The sequence below is a fragment of the Cricetulus griseus genome (assembly GCF_003668045.3).
Source record: "Cricetulus griseus strain 17A/GY chromosome 1 unlocalized genomic scaffold, alternate assembly CriGri-PICRH-1.0 chr1_0, whole genome shotgun sequence".
Lineage (NCBI taxonomy): Eukaryota > Metazoa > Chordata > Mammalia > Rodentia > Cricetidae > Cricetulus > Cricetulus griseus.
In genome coordinates this window covers 138335173-138353724 of record NW_023276806.1, presented here as the reverse complement: position 1 = coordinate 138353724, position 18552 = coordinate 138335173, and the positions used below count along the sequence as shown (strand labels likewise).

At 43.5% G+C, this 18552-nt stretch overlaps 1 long non-coding RNA gene across 2 annotated transcripts in view; it reads left to right on the top strand.

The window, feature by feature from the left end:
• Nucleotides 1-12721, top strand: part of LOC103158872 — a 74269-nt gene extending 61548 nt beyond the window's left edge. Inside the window, exons 5-6 of one of the 2 annotated variants that reach the window (XR_004771785.1) lie at nucleotides 11441-11613; nucleotides 11750-12721. This is a non-coding gene — a long non-coding RNA (uncharacterized LOC103158872). Of the gene's footprint in view, nucleotides 1-11440; nucleotides 11716-11749 lie in introns of those variants that run through there. The other variant, XR_003480504.2, reaches the window with a different exon arrangement.
• The last annotated feature ends 5831 nt before the right edge of the window (nucleotides 12722-18552 follow it).

Genomic DNA, 18552 nt, shown 5'->3' with positions numbered 1-18552 from the left:
GAAGGTGTCCGATAAGATAAGTCTTATAGATTTATGACAATTAAGACTGAGCTAGCAGATGAGAAATCCTAGTCATTGGCCAAGCAGCATTTGTGCCTAATATAATATAAATGTATTATTTTGGCCATCCACATGGTGGGCAGAACTCAAGTGGTTGGCGGAAAGATTTATCAAAACAGACTTCTGCCACATGCTCCTGCCGTGATGGCCTGCTTCCCCATAGGCTAAGGAGCAATAGGGCTAAGCTGTCATGGACTAGGACATCCAAAACTATAAACCAAAACAAACCTCCTCTCTTTGTAAGTTGATCATCTTGGTCTTTGTTACAGCGAAGGGATGCTGACTAACACAGTGTTTGAACCAAGTGCTGCTTTGAGGCAGAATGCAAATTCCTGCAAGCAGTGAGCCACTTAACATGACATGGGTACTTAACAACCATAGAAAGGCAGGGCTAGAATGCTGGTTTTAATCAACGAGAATCTGTGAGATCTTGGAGTGATTTCTTCGCTTGATAATTATTCAGTGCATGTATTTATATCAAATGAGTTCAACTGATTTCTTTTAATAAGATAAGTGATTAAAAAACAACCTTGGACAAGCTTTGGTGCAGAGGGTAGGAGTGCAAGACTGACTACCAGAGTTCAATCCCCAGAAGCTCCGATGGAAGGAGAGATCTGAGCCTTCAGCGTGTCTTCTGATCTACAGATGTGCCACAGCGCACCCTTCCCACTCCAATATCACTCACACACACACATACCCTCCACACCATCAGGAGCAGCAGCAACAATGAAAAACAGAACAGAAAGTGCCCCACAAATTCAGCCAGATGTGGTAATGTACATTTTATAATTGAAATACCTAGCTCTCGGAAGACTGATACTGGAGTATTAATGCAAATTAAACGCCAGCCTGGTCTACCTATCAAGTTCCAGGCCATCTTGGGCTACAGAGTGAGGCCATGTCCCAAAGCTTCATAAAACTGGGGCTGGAGAAATAGATTAGCAGTTAAGAACATTTAACTGCTTAGACAGAGGCCCTGGGTTCAGTTCACAGCACCCATGTTGGGGGTTCACAACCATCTGTAACTCCTGTTCCAAGGGACCCAGCATCCTCTTCTGGACTCACCGAACACTAGGCATACATGTGGTGTAGAGATACACATGCAGGCAAATCACTCATACAAATTATTTAAAAAAGCCACAGAAACATATAAAACCAAACCAAACAAAGAAATACACAAAATTCTAAACTTTTCTTTCCTTTTTTCTTTTGAGTGAGTTTTGGCAACTATTTCCCAAATGCAGTTTTTCTCTTAAAAGATGCAGCCTTGGCACTGAGCTAACAGCAACTGGGTGTAATGAATTCGTAGCAGGTGGACCTGCACTTCAGTTTGGAGTTCCTGCTCCTTAGTCCTCAACTGCCTTGCCTTGTCACTGTCCCACCCACCACATTTCCCACTGCCTGAGGAACACACGCACACACACACACACACACACACACACACACACACACACACACACACACACACACACACCTCTCAATATAGTAGACACAAGTTGATTTTGCCCTTGAGAGCAGCTCTTAAATACAGAGGGCTGAGGCAAAAGCCAGACACTCTTGGCTAAATGTGTGTTGCCTACATTTGTTCTCCCCTAAACCTCATTCTTGACGCTTTGAACCTCTGTAGTCCCGCACTTTCTCTAGTTTCTGTACCCATCCAATGCCCACTGTTCATTTTACTCAACTCTGAGCTAGTTTTCAAGCCAGTGAGGGCACCCCAGTCAAAGGCTATCAAAGACTTTGTTTTCTTTCCCTTCCAACCCTGCCCTGGAACTAATCTTATATATACCATATGTTTTCCAAGATACTAGTGGCTAGCCTTTGGTTAACTTCTCTGTGTATCTCCTAGGCTTGGGTTTCCTTTGTTCACTACAGACAATATCGCAGGGTAGGGATGAGATGATAGGGGACTAAAGCAAACCTTTCCTGCTTCCCAGGGAGGGCCCCCTCACTCCACTTGCTCATGCCAACAGGGGTGCGGCATGAGCTGCCTTCCCCATCAAGTCACACCTTAGTTTGGAGGGTTTCTTGGTGGTGTCCTAACTTCTTTTGTATTTTTCTATCTCATGTCAACATTTTTTTTAAATATAGATTGCAAGTAAATTATTTGCCTGTAACTAGCTAAAAATTAGCTGTAGGCAACTCACATAATATGCTAGTGCTCTCTTTCTCTTTCTCTCTCATTTGTTAGAGAGTTATGTTATAAAGACAGGGTCTCAGGACATAGCCCCAAAACTCACAACCTTCCCTTCTACCTCGGCCTCCTGAGTGCTGGGATTCTAGGCTCTAGATTAAATAAATGTCAATGTTTCATTTAGCACAGATGTTCCCTTACAGAAGGAAGAGATAAAATGGTTTGGGAGAAGGATCTGGGTGAACTCTGAGCCTTGCCTTTGCTCAGCAGGACATAGACGTGAATGCCTACTGAAACAGCTACTGATTGCTGAGCCCCCACTGTGTACATGGGTGTTCTGTCCATTGTTTCCATACGAATGGCTTTGTTGACTTCCCAAAGCAATTCCTGGAGTTAGATATTGGTTATTATTACTAAGCCCATTTTGTACAGGAGGATGGTAGCCCCAGGGACGTTAGTTACTCTTGAAAGATGTAAGGAAATTAGAGCACCTGAATTTTGGTCGCCTAGCTCATACTGTTAACCACTCTGCTGTGTTACTCCCCAAATCACCTGCTGTGAATTCTACAGCTGCCATCTTGGAACCAGAAAATGTGAGGCCCATTCTCCCCTCTACTGTTTAGAGTTTTTATCCAAATTTTGTCACCCCTTTGAATCTCAGTCTTCTTATCTGAAAAAGGGTTTATCACCTGTCTGCCATAGTCTGAATGTCTGTGTTCCTCTCACAGCCACTGGTTGAAGTATTTATTCCCAAGGCAATGGTGGGTCATAAACATGGAGCCCTCATGAGTAGGATTAATGCTTCTGTAATAGAGCCCTGAGAAATCCTCACCCCATCCTCTGGGTGAAAGTAGACTGAGATGACAGCTGTGTATGAGAACGCGGGCCCTTATCCCAGACTACATCTGCTGGTACCTCCATCTTGTATGAGAAATCTGTCTCTGTTATTTACGGTGTGTCTACGGTGTGTTGCTATAGCAGCTCTAGCAGACTGAGACACTACTCAACAGAACTAATAGTGAAGACAAAAAAGCACAAGATAAGAGGGATCTCTTTCCATTCTGCTTGTGTCTATGTGGCCATCATCTAATTGTCACCAACAACCCCAGCCCCAGCCCCAGCCCCAGCCCCAGCCCCAGCCTCCACAGTCAGTTGGTTCTCTGAAAAAAAAAAAAAAGGGTGTTAAAGACCTTTGCTCACAGCTATTCGGCATCAGCCCTGGCTCCAGCTGGTGATAATGCCTTAGCCGTCCTAAGTAGTCTGCTGTCCTAATTCCAGCCTGGAAAGCTGTTGATAGACACTGGCACCATGCCATCTGGGTTTTAATCGAAGCACCCCCCCTTTTTTGTCAAGGTTTGATTGCTTATTTGTTACTCTTAAAGACTCTTATTTTTGTCTGAACTCAGACTTGTAGAAGTGTGCAGTGAGGACAGATAGCCTATGTGTCTTGGCAATCTGTTCCTGGTGTTTTTTTTTTTTTTTCCCTTTGGTTTCCTTCATTTGATTGCCCAAAAGTTTAGCATATTCTGCAGCCTCCTCATTTTTCTTAGTGTGTTGTTTGTTCAGAGCAGCATGCTGGTGTTTGCATTGCAGGACACGTGGAATACTAAATCTTGGATGCTTTGGTCTTTAGCTTCTTACCTTCAGCAGTTGGTTTTTAACCTGTGGGTCATGACCCCTTTGAAGGCTGACCAACCCTTTCACAGGGGTTACCTAAGACCTTTGGGGAAACAAATAAAATATTTATATTATGATTCATAACATTAGCAAAAGTACAGTTATGAAGAAGCAACAAAAATTTATTTTATGGTTTGACGGTCACCACAACATGAGGAACTGTATTAAAGGTTGAGAATGTTAAACTTTAAGGGTTTTTTGACTGCTTGGAGTTTCTGATCCTGCTGGCTCTTTTGGGTCCCACCCACTGAGGCGTAGTAGTATCTGTCAGCCCAGGAATATCCTCTCTCTCTCTCTCTCTCTCTCTCTCTCTCTCTCTCTCTCTCTCATAATAAGCAAGCTGGGATTAGCATCCGCAATGGAACTATGAACAGACTTGCATATCCCCTTTGCACGTCTCCTTGGTCTTCCACTCTTCATTCAGAACATCACCATCAGCGGCTATTTCTATGGCCATGCAATGTGGCAGGCTATCTTGTTAGACTGTCTTTGAATCGCCAGCCCCCAAATAATGACATGGAGACTTAGTCTTAATTGTTAAAGCTTGGCCGTTAGCTTAGGCTTGTTTCCAACCACCTCTTATAACTTAATTAACCCACATTTTAAAATCTATGTTTTGCCACATGGCTTGGTTACCTCTCCTCAGTATGGAATGTCTGACTTGCTCTGAGTCTGCTGGCAAAATTGGCACACCTAGATTCCTTCTCTGCCTATCCTCTCCTGCGCAGCTATTGGCCATTCAGATCTTTATTAAGCCAATCAGAAGGTTCATCAGGCAGAGACACAATTTTATGGTGTACACAACTATTCCATAACAACACACTTCTCATAGAAAGTACAAAGTTTGCCTTCATGTCTGCTCCAATGAGTTTCTGACAGTAGGTTGCTGGGAAGGAGATACCCATCTTTCATCTTGATGCAGCTGCCCTCCTAGGAGGTACCATGGTAAAGAGAAGCTCTGCCCCTCATTAATGACTTGGATGAGTTGCTTCATCTTCCTTTCACTTAGTCCTCATTGACAAAATGAAGAAAATAAGAGTAGCTGTTGAATATAGGGTTATTGTGTAGGCACCAGAAGTTTAAAAAGTAAACTATGGATGACTTGTTAACTGTGATAGAAATGACCCAGATGCCACATTATATTGTGATTTCTAAGTGACATAATTACATATGAATTATTAATGCTAATCTCATCCCTGTGCCGTTGCTTTAGGTTCTTCTTTGAACTCGCCTAGTTTCTCTGAGGATGCAGCCTCACTGCAGTCATGTACTGAGTGTGGTACCCTTGCCAGTGGAGCTTTGCGGTGTATGGAGGTCTCTCTTGTTGGCCCCCTTATCGTATCTCTGAATGACACTTGCTCTGGTCTTCTCAAGATGGTCTGTGCTTATGTGTGTCATTCTGAGGGGTGCAGAGCCCCAGCTGTCCTCCTGTCCTTGCCTCCCATTACTGAGATGATGAATACACATTGTGTGTCAAAATGGCCAGCTTATGTGGTTGCTGGTGACTGAAGTCAGGTCTTCACTCTTGTGTGAACACTTTGCTAATGGGGCCTCTCTCCAGCTCCTAACATTTCACCCCATGGTGCATCGGCAGCCAGCATCAATCAGGTCCTGCTGTGTCCTTGGGGATATGAGAGAATACATGAGATCTTGGAGTCTGATTCCTCCACCAATTCAGAGTTTTATTTTAGAAAAGAGGTGTTCTTCCCTCAGGTTGAACTGGAGCCTACTGTTATTTTAGTCTTCTGAAAACAAGGGACAGGGATTCCAATCTCAAGCTTTCCCAGAGTGAGAAGAACACATCTCAAGAGGGAAAAACAGATGGGGAATTATGTTAATGCCAAAAAGTTATCTTGCTTTTGAGTTCAGTTCTCATCATTCAAATCTCCACACCAGTGTAGTTTCATAATCTAGCTGAACATTTTTATATCAGTATTATCTTTTCTTAAATCCAGGCCAGTGACTGTGACCCTTTCATGAGTCACAAATACCTGTCACTCTTTTCTGATGGCTTTAAAGTTCTCTTTAATGTGTGGCCGAGAAGGCTGCAAGGTTTTTACAGACACATTTGCGTTGGTCTGGCATGACATGTTGACTTTGTCGGAGTATATGGAGGGAATCTGGCATCACAGGGGTGTTTTGGAAAGGGCCTACTATGTTAGTGGCCCTCTTGGGTAATTCTGTCTGCTATCCAAACCCCAGCTAGAAGTAGTTTCATAAACATGAGTCCACATTTTTTTTTGTAGTGACAAACTCACTTTGTTCATTTTTAAGCAGATGCATGATAAATTGGAACAGGATTTCTTTAAAGCACAAGTAACATTTCAGTGTTGTGACATAAATCACAACACAATTATTTCCCTGGGAACAACTGTAATAGTCTGCATGCAGGAGAAGTGCTGTATACATGCTTTCTGGTTTGTCACATGAGGGCATGGTAGAGAGCCATAAAGGCCTGTTGAGGTTTAGTCAAACTGGCGACTTCATGCTTCATCAGGAGCATGCTCCAGTAAATCTGTATGGAGGAAAATGCCCAGGTTGATGAACACAGTCTTCTTAAGCCCCTTTCCCCGCTCTGTCTCAGCAGGGTCTTGCTATGTAGTCCAGTTTGACCTCAAATTCATGATCTTCCTGCCTCATCGTCCTGAGGGCTGGGATCACAGAAGTGTGTTAAAACACAGGTACTCCCTTCCATCTTCTCCTTTGTCTCCCTTCTTCCTTCTCTCTCTTTCCTCCATTCACTTACTATGAATACAATGGTGATGAGAGAGATGCTTCCTGACATATTGCTAAGACAATATGTCCTACAAGTGTCCTAGCATCTGCCCATTGTCTTCTTTTGTCCTGACCACCCTGATTTGTGCGATCCCAGGGAATGTCTTGGGGAGCTCCGACACTGAGCAGGGAGCTTTCTTTGCTTCATCACCAGCTCTTGTAGACTGTTTCTGCAGAGGGAGGTGAGGGAGGTCCTGATGTTCTAGGTTGGCCATGGGAACAGCCTGCAGGACAGCCTTTCCTTAGCCCTGCCATGGGCAAACCTGTGTGGAATCTTTGAACTGTGAGTATATGGGGCTTTCTTCAAAACTCCCGAGGGCTTATCTGTATAAAAACGTGTCAGCCTGAACTGAATGTCCAATTCCTTGACATGGTCCTATATTGAGGCCAAAGAGGGTGTGCAAGAAAAAAAAAACCCACTTATCCATGAGAATGGGTAACCAATGGGATAAGTATATTTGGTAAGCTCTAAGTTAACTATGCTAGTATAAGCCTTTTATCCACACCTAAAATTCTGTTTGTGTTCTGTAGATTTTAGAAGAATTGTTTCAGAACCATAAGCTTTGGCAGATTCCTAAGAGTGTCCAGGCCTAGCGGTTCTCTTCAGAAGTTTATCTGTTTATTAAAAACACTATTTACCAGGGACCTCCAATGATCCAATAGTGTTCAAGGCCTGGGGATGGAGCAGTGAATAAAATGGATGCAGCCCCTGTATGTATACATGAAGCTTCTAGTCCAAAAGAAAAAAAATAATGGAATGCATTATGGAATGTTAAATTAACTTTGATATTTTAAGTAAAAAGAGCTGAAAATTGCTTGTCATGTGACTCTGGTTTAGATTAAGGCTGAAGCATCCTCCCTGGACTTAATTTCTGCCTGTTATTTATTTCACTTGAGAGTACCAAGGATGCTCAATGTTATCATGCTCCAAACTAAGTCCTTCATCTTTCCCTCCTCCATCTCCTTCTCCCAATCATGTTTTTCTGGATTCTATTTGTAACAGTGACATTGCTATTCTTTTGACTTATTCAAGAACTCAAGGTGCCACTGTAGAGAATTTTGTCTCCTTCACTTTACTTTTTATCAACAACACTTAGTGGCTTCTCTTTTTGAATCTATTCTGTCTCCTTTGCGCTGGGTCATCAGTATCTCACCTATGTTCTCTGGCCTGCTCTTGAAAAACCTACCTCTGTAGCTGGAGTGAAAGAGTCTCCTAAGATGAACTGTCCAGCTCTTATTCAGGTGAAGACCTGGCTGGCTCTCCTCCAGCGTTCCAATCGCAATGATGTCCTGAAGTTGAATCTATTTTTAGAGTCTTAGGCTGAGTTGACATACACAGTACTGTTACTTCAGGAATTCACAGAGCCTACAGTTATGTCAACGTGTGCACGCAGAACATTAAGAGGGGATGGTAGTTAAGATGGTAGTTAAGCTATTATTTTGAGGGAAGCTGAGGAGCATCGTATGACGTATCTCTAGAAAGTACTAAGACCTGGTTTATGAAGTTTGATCTACAGAAAGGAATTGGTTGCTCACACCGTGTCCTATCGGGCCTCCTATGACCCAGTAGTCACCTTCCTTAGAAGCCTCAAATGACCTTTCCCCATCATGAACTTCATGTCTCAAAACAGAAAGCCACATCCTGTTCCCTTGTGCAGTGTGCCCCTCCCCATGATTCTGCTCAAGCTGTTTCCTGTGTCATACCTCTCTCTCTTTGGCTAGCTGGGCTCATTACTCTGGGCTCAAGGACCGAGAATCCTACATGGAGCTAAATGCATGTCTTCTGAAGTCCAGCTACAGTAGCACAAAAATGACCGTCATCTGTATGTGTTTCTTTTCTCCCTACTTTACCTGGGGAAAGAAGTACAAGCAACCCTGCTGTGGCATTGGTAGTTGTGGTAGCGATGGTAGTGATGGTAGTGGTGATTGTTAAGCTACTGTAGAAGAAGCAGGTAGGGCTGAGGGAGGCGAGGAACCTGTTGGATGTTTATGAGTAGGTGGTGAGTGGGGGTGAGCTGGGGTATGAATTCAGACAGCTCACTCCTAAGGCTGCACCTGTCCATCTGACACCAGCATGGCATCTGGTAATGGACACTTTTGAAGTGCTCATGGATCTAAACTCAGTGGATGTTCCCTGCATTTCCAAGAACTTCTAGCATTGAGGAATTCGAGCATGTTGTAGCAAAGAGAATCATTTGTTGTTGAGTTTTACTTCTGGCAAGACTGGTCATTGAGGAAATGGAGGTGCTGAGGATTGCCGGCTCATTTACCATATTACCACCAGCATGCTTGTTCTCTTTGACATGTGCTGCAGGGGTGGGCAACCCTGGCTCTCCATCTGTGTTAGCCTCTGCAGGATAGAAGCAGACTGGTGTTCTATGGGAACTCTCTGTCTTTCCACCTATCTTTTCACTCAAAGCCCAGTGGGAATTTCTTGTTGGCAGTAACTGTGAGAAATTTTCTGCCTCAGAGATACTGTCATAAATGAAGAGGTATGGGTTTGCAAGTGATGCTAACAGTTCATTTAAATGCTGTATGAGCATAGTGCTGCTTCTGGGACTACAGAACTCGATTTTCAGAGTTACAGATGAGTTGACGATAGTTTCTGTACTTTAAAATATTGCTGGGTGGCTTGTGAATAATTGAAGTGTCTTCAAGTAGGTCTCTAAATTGGTATTTTTAATTTTAAAAAGTTCAAATTTATTGTTTTTGTTATGGTCTGTGAAGGTATCACAAAAGTCATCATGGCCTGATTATACTTTTGAATTATAAATGAGAATCGTGGGGTCAGGATCTCTGTATGCCTTTTCTTTGGTTCTTAATTGAAATTCTTACATGAAAGAAAACACTGAAAACAGTACTGGCTCATAAATGATAAAAAGATGCTAGCTTCCATGGTATGTACTGAAGGAATTTAAGAGTCTGTTTTGTAATAGATCAAATAATCCATTGTTTAAAATAAAGACCTATATAACTTGCTATTCCAAACTAAACAATGGAATTCTTACAGGTGTCTGGATGCTTGCTTGATTGTTTAATGATGTCACTTGGTATCAATTATTCAATCCCCTGTGTTACAACTCTTCCATCTTAAAGGGTAAAAATTTAACTAGTTCCTATTTTTCCTCTCACATAATTCAGGAGCTATTTATTCTCTCATATCTACGAAAGACATAGCTTGGGATTGTCCTTACATTCTCATTGTGATCACATTCTTTCCTCACTTCAACTTTCTTTGCTTTCATGACATACTTCGGAGAGAGAGTTCCAGACATCACCCAAGTCAGCAACCCACTAGAGTTATCTCATTTTTCAATTTAGCTATTGTTGGGCTAATCCATGAGCACTTGTTTGAACCACATCTTTAGAAAAAACACCCACAGAAGTGTTCTCTTTATTCTTGAGAGTCTACTGTGAATGACAAACATGGGCAATGCTGTGCTTCTTGGGAGGAAAAGAAAAACATTTTTTTAAAGCCCACTATGATAAAACCTTAAAGCCAAACTTGGAATGCTCACTGAAAACGGGTTACAAAATGTGCCCTAACTCACAGTATTTTTCTGTTTCTATTTAATAGTAAATTACAGAAGCCACAAAGAGGGAGGTACTCTAGGATCAGGCAGGAAATCTGGGTGAGGTTTACAAGGTGACCTTTCCTTTTCTCCTCCTGTCCAGAGTATTTTTAGGCCCTGGGTCTCTGAACCCAAGGTGATCTGCTTTACTGTTTCCTCCAAAGGCAGTGGTCTGGCTTCTTGCCCTCCCTGCCTTGTGGGCATATGTCTGTGTGGCAAGTCAATTCTACTTTCTGTTTAAACTGTGCAAAGGAGCCATCTAGGTCTGAGTCTAGCTCTTGCAAATATGTGCTTGGAAGACATTCTCCTCATTAGTGGGTGCACATCTCGTGGGCTGACCATATTGGGTCATCTCATTGACCTTGGCTGTGGAGAAGCGACTTATTGAGGTTCGGCTTCCCTGCGAGCGTGTGGTTCTGATGTGCTCATACGTGGAGCATGTGGAGCTTTGGAGGGGTGGAATTGTGTGACTTAGGTGAGCCACTGGCCATTCCTGGCCCTTTGCTGACATTTGCAATACCAAATGAGGAAGTTAAGCTTTTAGGGTTCCAGCCTCTCCCAGAGCAAAGCATAAGTTTACAACAGCTTTCTGGCCAACAGAGAAATGCCAAGTTCTGCTTTGGAGTGTTTGCAGGGTTTTTTTTTTTTTATTTCCAGATCCAGGGGCTGGGAGCTGTTGGCACTGTTCTCTCCACTCCATTTAGTCTTGGACATAGCCATGCCATCTGCAGCTACCGTACTCATCTTGCAACTTTGAGACAATAGAGTCATCCAAAAATGCTAGCACACACCAACTATGTGTGGTGGCTTATGCCTGTAATCCCCATACTTAAAAGACCAAGGCAGGAGGAGCCCAAGTTCCAGGTCCAGCTGGGATACATAATGAGACGCTTTTCTTAAAATCAAACACAACAAAACCCTGCAAGCCAATCAACAGATAGTTACAGAAGACCATACTTCCCATATCATGGAGTCCCACATTCTGCAGGACCACTTTCCCCTTCATTGCATTGCCACAAATTATTTGGTTTTCTTTCATTGAAAAATAATAACTCTGGTCTCTTCTCTGGAACACAGGCCAGCTCCTCCGGCTTTCATTCAGCAAACAGAATCCAGTGGACACAACACTGAATGAATCTAGCGCTGGGTCTTCCCAGGTGACAGTCTCTGCCTCATCCTTTTCTTTTACATGTGTCCTGGGATCCTTGATCTGACATGCTAGAAGTTAGATTACATGGAAATTGGAAGTTGGAGAAACCATGTGGGGCCACAGAGAGGTAGAGGTGGCAGAGGAGCACCAGCTGTACCAGTATCCATCCCTCTGAGGCTTCCTAGTGAGAACTGTCAAACTGGAGTGTGCTAGCCTGCAGAGAATGCCAATCCCTGGACTTCAAGGTACCCTCATGGATGCAAAGGGAAACAGAAAAGCAGTCTTTCTCAAAGACCTTCCCCCATTATAGGCCCATGAACATAATAAATGTTATTTCAAGCTGGTAAGCCACAGCTCATTGGATGTTTTTGTTGCTTGCAGTCTGAAGCATCTCTACCTGGACCAGTTAGCAGAGATGAAAAGAAATAGCTCCAAAGCAGCTCTACCTGGACCAGTTAACAGAGATGAAAAGAAAAAGCATCATTGGTCCATTTGAGTCCTGTGTGTTGATTATTTATCTTGCCCCTCTTATCCTGTTGAAGGGAACAGTGTTTTGCACAAGACATTTCAAGGCCAAGTTCTCAGCACAAAGGAGATTTACTTGCCCCAGAGGAACAGAGGGCAGGGAAAAAGAGACAGAGACAAGAGATAGAGGACAAGGGAGAAGGGGAAAGGAACAGGGGAGATGGAGAAGGGGTGTTTGTCCTGAAGGACAAAGGATTGCCTCTGGATAGAGAGGAGACAGATGTGGCCCACAGGAAAACGGTGGTTTATAAAGGTAAATGAGGAAACCCTGTGTTAGGATGAGGTGCCTAATTTTGATTAGACAGGTTAATTAGGGTGACCACAAGGGGGCTTTTGATTGCTAGACTTCAGTTCTTTTAGCTGGACCTTGGCAGTCAGTCTCAGGGGGAGGAAGTGGCCAGACAGGGGAGCAGACCTTGCAGGCTAGCTTTAGGAATGCAATTTAATATTTTTCTCAAGGAAGAAGGAATAGGGGAGAAAGGCAAGACCTGCCAGAGCCATTTTTGCCATGGCCAGGCCACGAGTCCCTGCCAAGTACATGGTGATCCTTAATGTCAGCACTCGGGAGGCAGAGGCAAGCATATCTCTGATTTCAAAGCCAGCTTGGCCTACGAAATGAGTTCCAGGCTAGCCAGGGCAGCATGATGAGGTCTGTCCAAATATAAAATAAAATTAAAGTCAAGGCAGGAATGCATGAACACCATTCTCTTTCTCGCCCCTATGGCATTTCAGTAATAATAAACCGTAATTATTACCAGTAGGCAAAGCTTGGGAGTCTGCTTCTTCTGATTCACCTTGGGGTTCGAAGACGTTTTCTTCGCAGAGCCCTCCTAGCATTTGATGGCTTTGTTCTTTCCTTGACATTTTCAGCTTTTTAAATAGATGAATATTTAATGTCATGTTCCATAGGCCAGATTCTTTGAAGCCAAATATCATGGGTTAGTTCTCACTTTTTAAAGGGGTGGTGGTCACTCATTACTGGTAAAATTTATCTGAAGCCTCTGCATATGCTTTTAATAATAAATTTATCAATAAGCCGACATGCTAGCAAGTCTGTTTTAGATGAAATATTATTGATACCCTTCCATGGAATCTGCAGCACACATGAGCAATTCTTTCAAATGCTGCTTAGTAGTGGGAATTCACAAAACAGCTGTGCAGTACAGTTTGGGCTGTTCTCCCATTGTGCTGAAGTTTTCAGAATGAACAGAACTGTCACTCCCAAGAGACAGCTTCCTCAAGGTCATCTGCATTTAAGGGTGTCTATTCACTCAGCGTCCACATCCTCAAATCCACACTGGGGTGGAGTAAAGTCAGCATCTGGTGATCTGGGGAGGGGCAGGAAGGGCAAAGAGATGTCACACAAATGCTATCACACTCTGAAGCCTTTGGGATTGAAAAATAGCTGGGCGGGGAGTTGATTTACCATCTTTAAGATCACACTTATATTCCTGGGTGGGCTGGGAAATCTGTGTAAGGGCACGGCAATTTAAATTTAAAGAGCCTGGGAATACTTTTTTTTTTTTTTTTTTTTGTGCTAAGCAGGAAGATGCCATATGCAAAAGCTGAGCTGATAGCTCACTGAGACGCCAAAGCAGGGCAGATGTTCCTTGCTGGGCCTCAAATGAGGTTGCTTCCAGCACGATTTCCTTCAATGAGCAGGAAACACAGGGAAACAGAAGAGACAATTGCTTTCCACAGCAGCCCTGAGAGCTGATAAAAACAAGCACACATTTCTCAGCCAGTCCTTCTACCCACCCATCTCTTTTAAGGAAACTGAATTATGGATGCTTTGTACCAACGCTACCTGATATTTTTACCTTGCAGCCTGTGGGAATAAGCTGTCCTGCATCTCCATCTCGATGTCATAGATTCTTTAGAATTGGTGCCATACTTTGATTCATCACCAAGCTCCCTTTCATCTCCTGGGGAGGGGAGTATATACGCCAGTCATGTAAGATTGTAGTGGTGGTGGAAGAAGGGATGAAATATAACTAAGTTCAGAAACAATGGATACATGGGCCTTGTGCTACCTGCCTAGGGTGGCCCTATTCTTGAGCCTCCGTATCTGTCCAGTATCATTTGAGACCTTCTTGTAATTAGAGGACATCAGGGGCTCTGAATCTTACTTGGGGGCATCCTTTGGATTATAGCCGTTACCCTTAGTCTGAGCCTTCTTGATGTGCTCTCTCTCTCTCTCTCTCTCTCTCTCTCTCTCTCTCTCTCTTCCTCTTTCTTCTCCCCCCATCTCTCTCAGCTAATGCACATACAGATGTTCAGAGAGCCATCTAATTTTATTCCTATAACATGTGAGCTGCAGGTTTCCCTTTAGGACTGAAAATTCCTTTTCACACTCTGAGTTTGGAAACCTTAGAGAAAGGTTTCTTAATCTTAAACCTTAATCTAAGGTTTCCAAACTCATCCATTCTAGCTACTTGAACATCACCGGACCCTTCATCTTGCAGTTATCTCAAAATGAACGCAAGTATGATTCCTGTGAGAAAGCCAAGGCCGAAAGAGCTACCCATCCTCACCCTCAACTGTGACAAGCCTTCTCCAAAACAGGGACGGTCTCTGCATGACACCTGTGCACTGCTATACTCTCCCATGCCTCTTATGTCAATTTGTGCTTCATGCTCCTTTCACAGACCCCAGTTCTTACACCTGTTCCCTCTATCTTCTAAGTTTCTGGTAAATCCAGGCCTCTGCTGAGCATTGTCCCTCATTGGGAAGCCCCCCACCCCCGCCCCGTTGTCCTCACAAATGCCAGCTTCCCCTATTCACTTTTCACAGTGCCACTATAAACCACACAGACCCAGGTGGCAAGGGACAGAGAGTAAAGATGGGAACGGCAAATGTTTACTGTAAGCTTCTCAGCATCTCAACTGTGGGTAATTGAATGTGGAACTCAAAAAATAGTTTGGCAACAGTAAAAGTTTTCTGAACAAGCAACAACTAAAAACTGGTTGACTATTGAGCGCATAATGAATCCAAGTTACCTTGGTAGCGTTCATCCAAGTCGAATAACTTAACTGGGGAGCAACCTTGGCCTTGAATGCACAGCACTCACTTGTGCGGTAGTGCATGATGTCACACTGGAAACACCAAGTGCTGCCTGAAACATCTCGGCTCAGATCCGAGACTATCTTGTGTGTTATGAATTGAAGTGTTCTTACTGGACCTAAAAAGTTTTCTGCTCTTATAGAAGCATATTGGTTTAATTATGGCAGACAAAGACCTTAGTGTTTTCTACCTTTGTCCCTTAGTGTGTAAGTTAGTGTGTCTTTGGATTGTTTGCATTACAATGTTTGATTTCAAAAATTGCTGTATGGTTTGTTGCTGAATTTTATTTAAAAAATGTTAAATGAAAAATTTGGCTTTGGAATTTGGACAGATTACCAACAATTTTGAAACAGCCCTGAATATATTCCTGTCATTTTTCACTCCATGTTTACGTGAAGTGGCAGCATTTTCAGGACCTATAAAATAAAAACATTAGTCAACCCAAAAAAACATCGTCAAGGCCCTGCATTCTGCACTATCAAATATTCAGCCAGTATTTAATTATTTATGTAAAAATGAAGAAACGCATCCATCTTATTAGCATGCACATTTGCTTTTGACCCTAGGAAATGGTAAAATTATATGTATACCAAAGAATTATTCTCAGTGTCTTGGACCATCAAGATAGCTCTGGAGGTGAAGGCACTTGTCCTGTAATTGTGGTGACCTGAGTTCAATCCCTAGAACATACCTACAGGTAGATAGAACTAACTCAACAAAATTGTCCTCTGAATGCCAAACACCAACACTGTGCTCTGTGGGCCCACTCACACACATATATCTCCAGATGTGTACACACACACACACAAAAAAAAAAAACACACACTGAAATATTAAAAAACAAGTCTTTATGATTATTATCAGTGAATATTTGACATATGATATGTATGTATGTGTAGTGTAAAGCTTTCTCAGAAATAAAGAGGTCACAAATAGAAAAAGTAAAGACACCCCGATGTAGCAAACACTAAACACCTCTGTGGGTTGTACAGTTTGTTGTTCTGACTTGGGCCTGACATTGTAGTGCAAATGTACACCACAGATAATGAATGGGTACCTCAATGAATGTGTTTGAATAATACTTTATGCACTTTGAAATGTGAATTTCATGTCATTTTTGCATGTCATCAAAGAGTATTGTTTTACTGGAAATGTCTAGTCATTTAAAAATTCAAAAACCATTTTTATCTTTTAGGCCATTCAAAAATATGGGGTGAATTGGATTTGCCCTGTGGGCTGTGGACTCCTGTGGTCAAAACTGGTGCACTCTAACTTTACTAAATATGTACAATACAAACCGTCCTGTGACGATGTCAGCCAGGTGTGGTGGCACATATCTATTATCCCAGCACTTGGAAGGCTGATGCAGGAGCGTGAGTTGGGGCCATTCTGGGCTACATAGTAAGATCTTGCATGCAGAGCCCCCAAAGAACACCGGAATCAAAAAAGATTCAGGCTAACTTGTAGTGTCTTGGATAGAAAACTGAGAGCTTACATTTTTAACATGCTTCCAGTGTTCTGGGGGAGTGCTCCTGTTAGTTGGAATGGCAAGCACTGCAGTTGCTTGGGAAAGATAGGCTAATGGTGTAGGTGAATGGCCTTCTGTAATCCACTGGAAAGCCAGGCTGTGGAAGAGCAGGTTTGCAAGGCAAACTAATCCTTTCTTCCCAGACGTGTGAGTCGGGGCATGTGTCTCAACCCTTTCCAGTTTCTGTCTGTTCAGCTGTAAAACAGGCAAGGATCTCTGCATCAGATGGTGATATTGGAACTTAACTTAGCCATGTGAGCCTCAGCAGGTGCTCCGTCTGAGCTCTGATTTTTAAATTAAAAATCGAGACACGAAACTGTGTATAACGAATTAAGGTGAACTTTAATTTTGAGTGCATCAGGGGATTTCCTTCCGTTCTTCCTTAGATCACATTTGCAAGGGTCCTGCCCATTCATTCACTCAGGAAATATTTGCTGAGCTCTCAGCTTCAGTCAGGTAACCTGCTTTGCCAGATAGTTTAATTTGAGTGAACTGTAAGCCAGGGGTGGGGTGGGGTGGTGGAAACAAACCAACAAATAATAATAATAATAATAATAATAATAATAATAATAATAATAATAATAATACCCAAGTCAGCATAGAACAAGAGCACAGCAGAGTGTTGGGGCCTTCACCTTGCTGTGAGGAGAGACCAGAGGGATGCCACACAGAAGGGGACTGAGCTGGCCTTCCAGTCAGGAATGTGGGTCCATTTGGTGGAGGAAAAGGGGGCAGTTTGCAACAGCCATGGAAATGCCAGGGGAGGCCAAGAGCCTAGACCCTCAGAGTGTATAGCCATTACCAGGGCAAGGTTCCAACCAGTCAGGCAGATGGAGACCTGCTGGGTATCAGCCCTGGGTGGACCATCATCCCTTCCTAGGAAATGCCTCAACAATAATTGTAAATGATACCACCACGGGCCCAGAAGAGACTGTGCCAGAAAACCTGGAGCCATTTCTCACTTATATAAGGAGCCTTCCAACTGGGCCTTGGGGTGCTACACCCTATATAATCTTGATATTCAGGAGGTTGAGACAAAGAGGGTCACAAGTTCAAGGCCAGCCTGGTCAACAATTTCAAAGGAAAACGTACAGAGAGGGCTGGGCATAGCTCAGCTAGAGAGCATCGGCTTTAGGATTAGTCAGGCCCTAAGGGTTTAATGCCCAGTGATGCTGAAAGAGGGGGAGAAAGGGTGACGGGAGAGAGAGGGAGAGGGAGGGAGAGAGAGAGAGAGTGAGAGAGAGAGAGAGAGAGAGAGAGAGAGAGAGAGAGAGAGAGAGAGAGGAGAGGAGAATATTTCTGCATCTCTGCTTGGCTCAGCTGTTGCCCCTTAGTGTCTGTTAGCGGAGGGAAAATGTGAGAATGGACTGCTCAGGCTACTGAGATAAACCGTGGCATTGCTTATATTCCAGTGCAAGCCATGGGTGCCCCATCACGGAACAACAGGGTGAAGACAGGCATCAACAGTCTTGTAGAACTCTATGTGAAGACAGAGTAGTGCTAGGGAGGCTGCATGCTGAGATAGAAGCTCTGAAAGAGGTTCCTGGTGGGACTGACTTAGTGCTGAGAAGGTCCTGTCCTGAAGGGTTCCTGGCAGCGTATCTCTTCTGTCCTCCAGGCCTTGCCGCTGAATGATGGGTGTGTTGGAGATGTAGTTAGCAACAAGAGAATGAGAGAGGAGGTGTTCCTCATCTATGACCGCCACATTGCGTACCGACCCCACTCCTCTCCTGTCTCTGGGTTTCTTCTCACTCAGTGGTGTGGGATGGATTTTTCCATTTCTCATCTTTTATGTTGTTGTTATTACTATTTTATGTGGAATTTTCTTGTTTGTATGTCTTGTGCACCATGTGCCTGGCTGATACTCACGGAAGTCAGAAGAGGGTGTTGGATTCCCTGGAACCAGAGTTACAGGTGGTTGTGAATCACCCTGTGGGTGCTGGGAACAGAACCTAGGTCCTCTGCAAAGCAGCAAGTGCTACTTTCCTCATCCTGTGTCCCATGACCCCACAGACCCCTGAAGTGCTTGGTCCCAGCAGAGACGTAAACTTCAAGGCTTGGGGCTGAT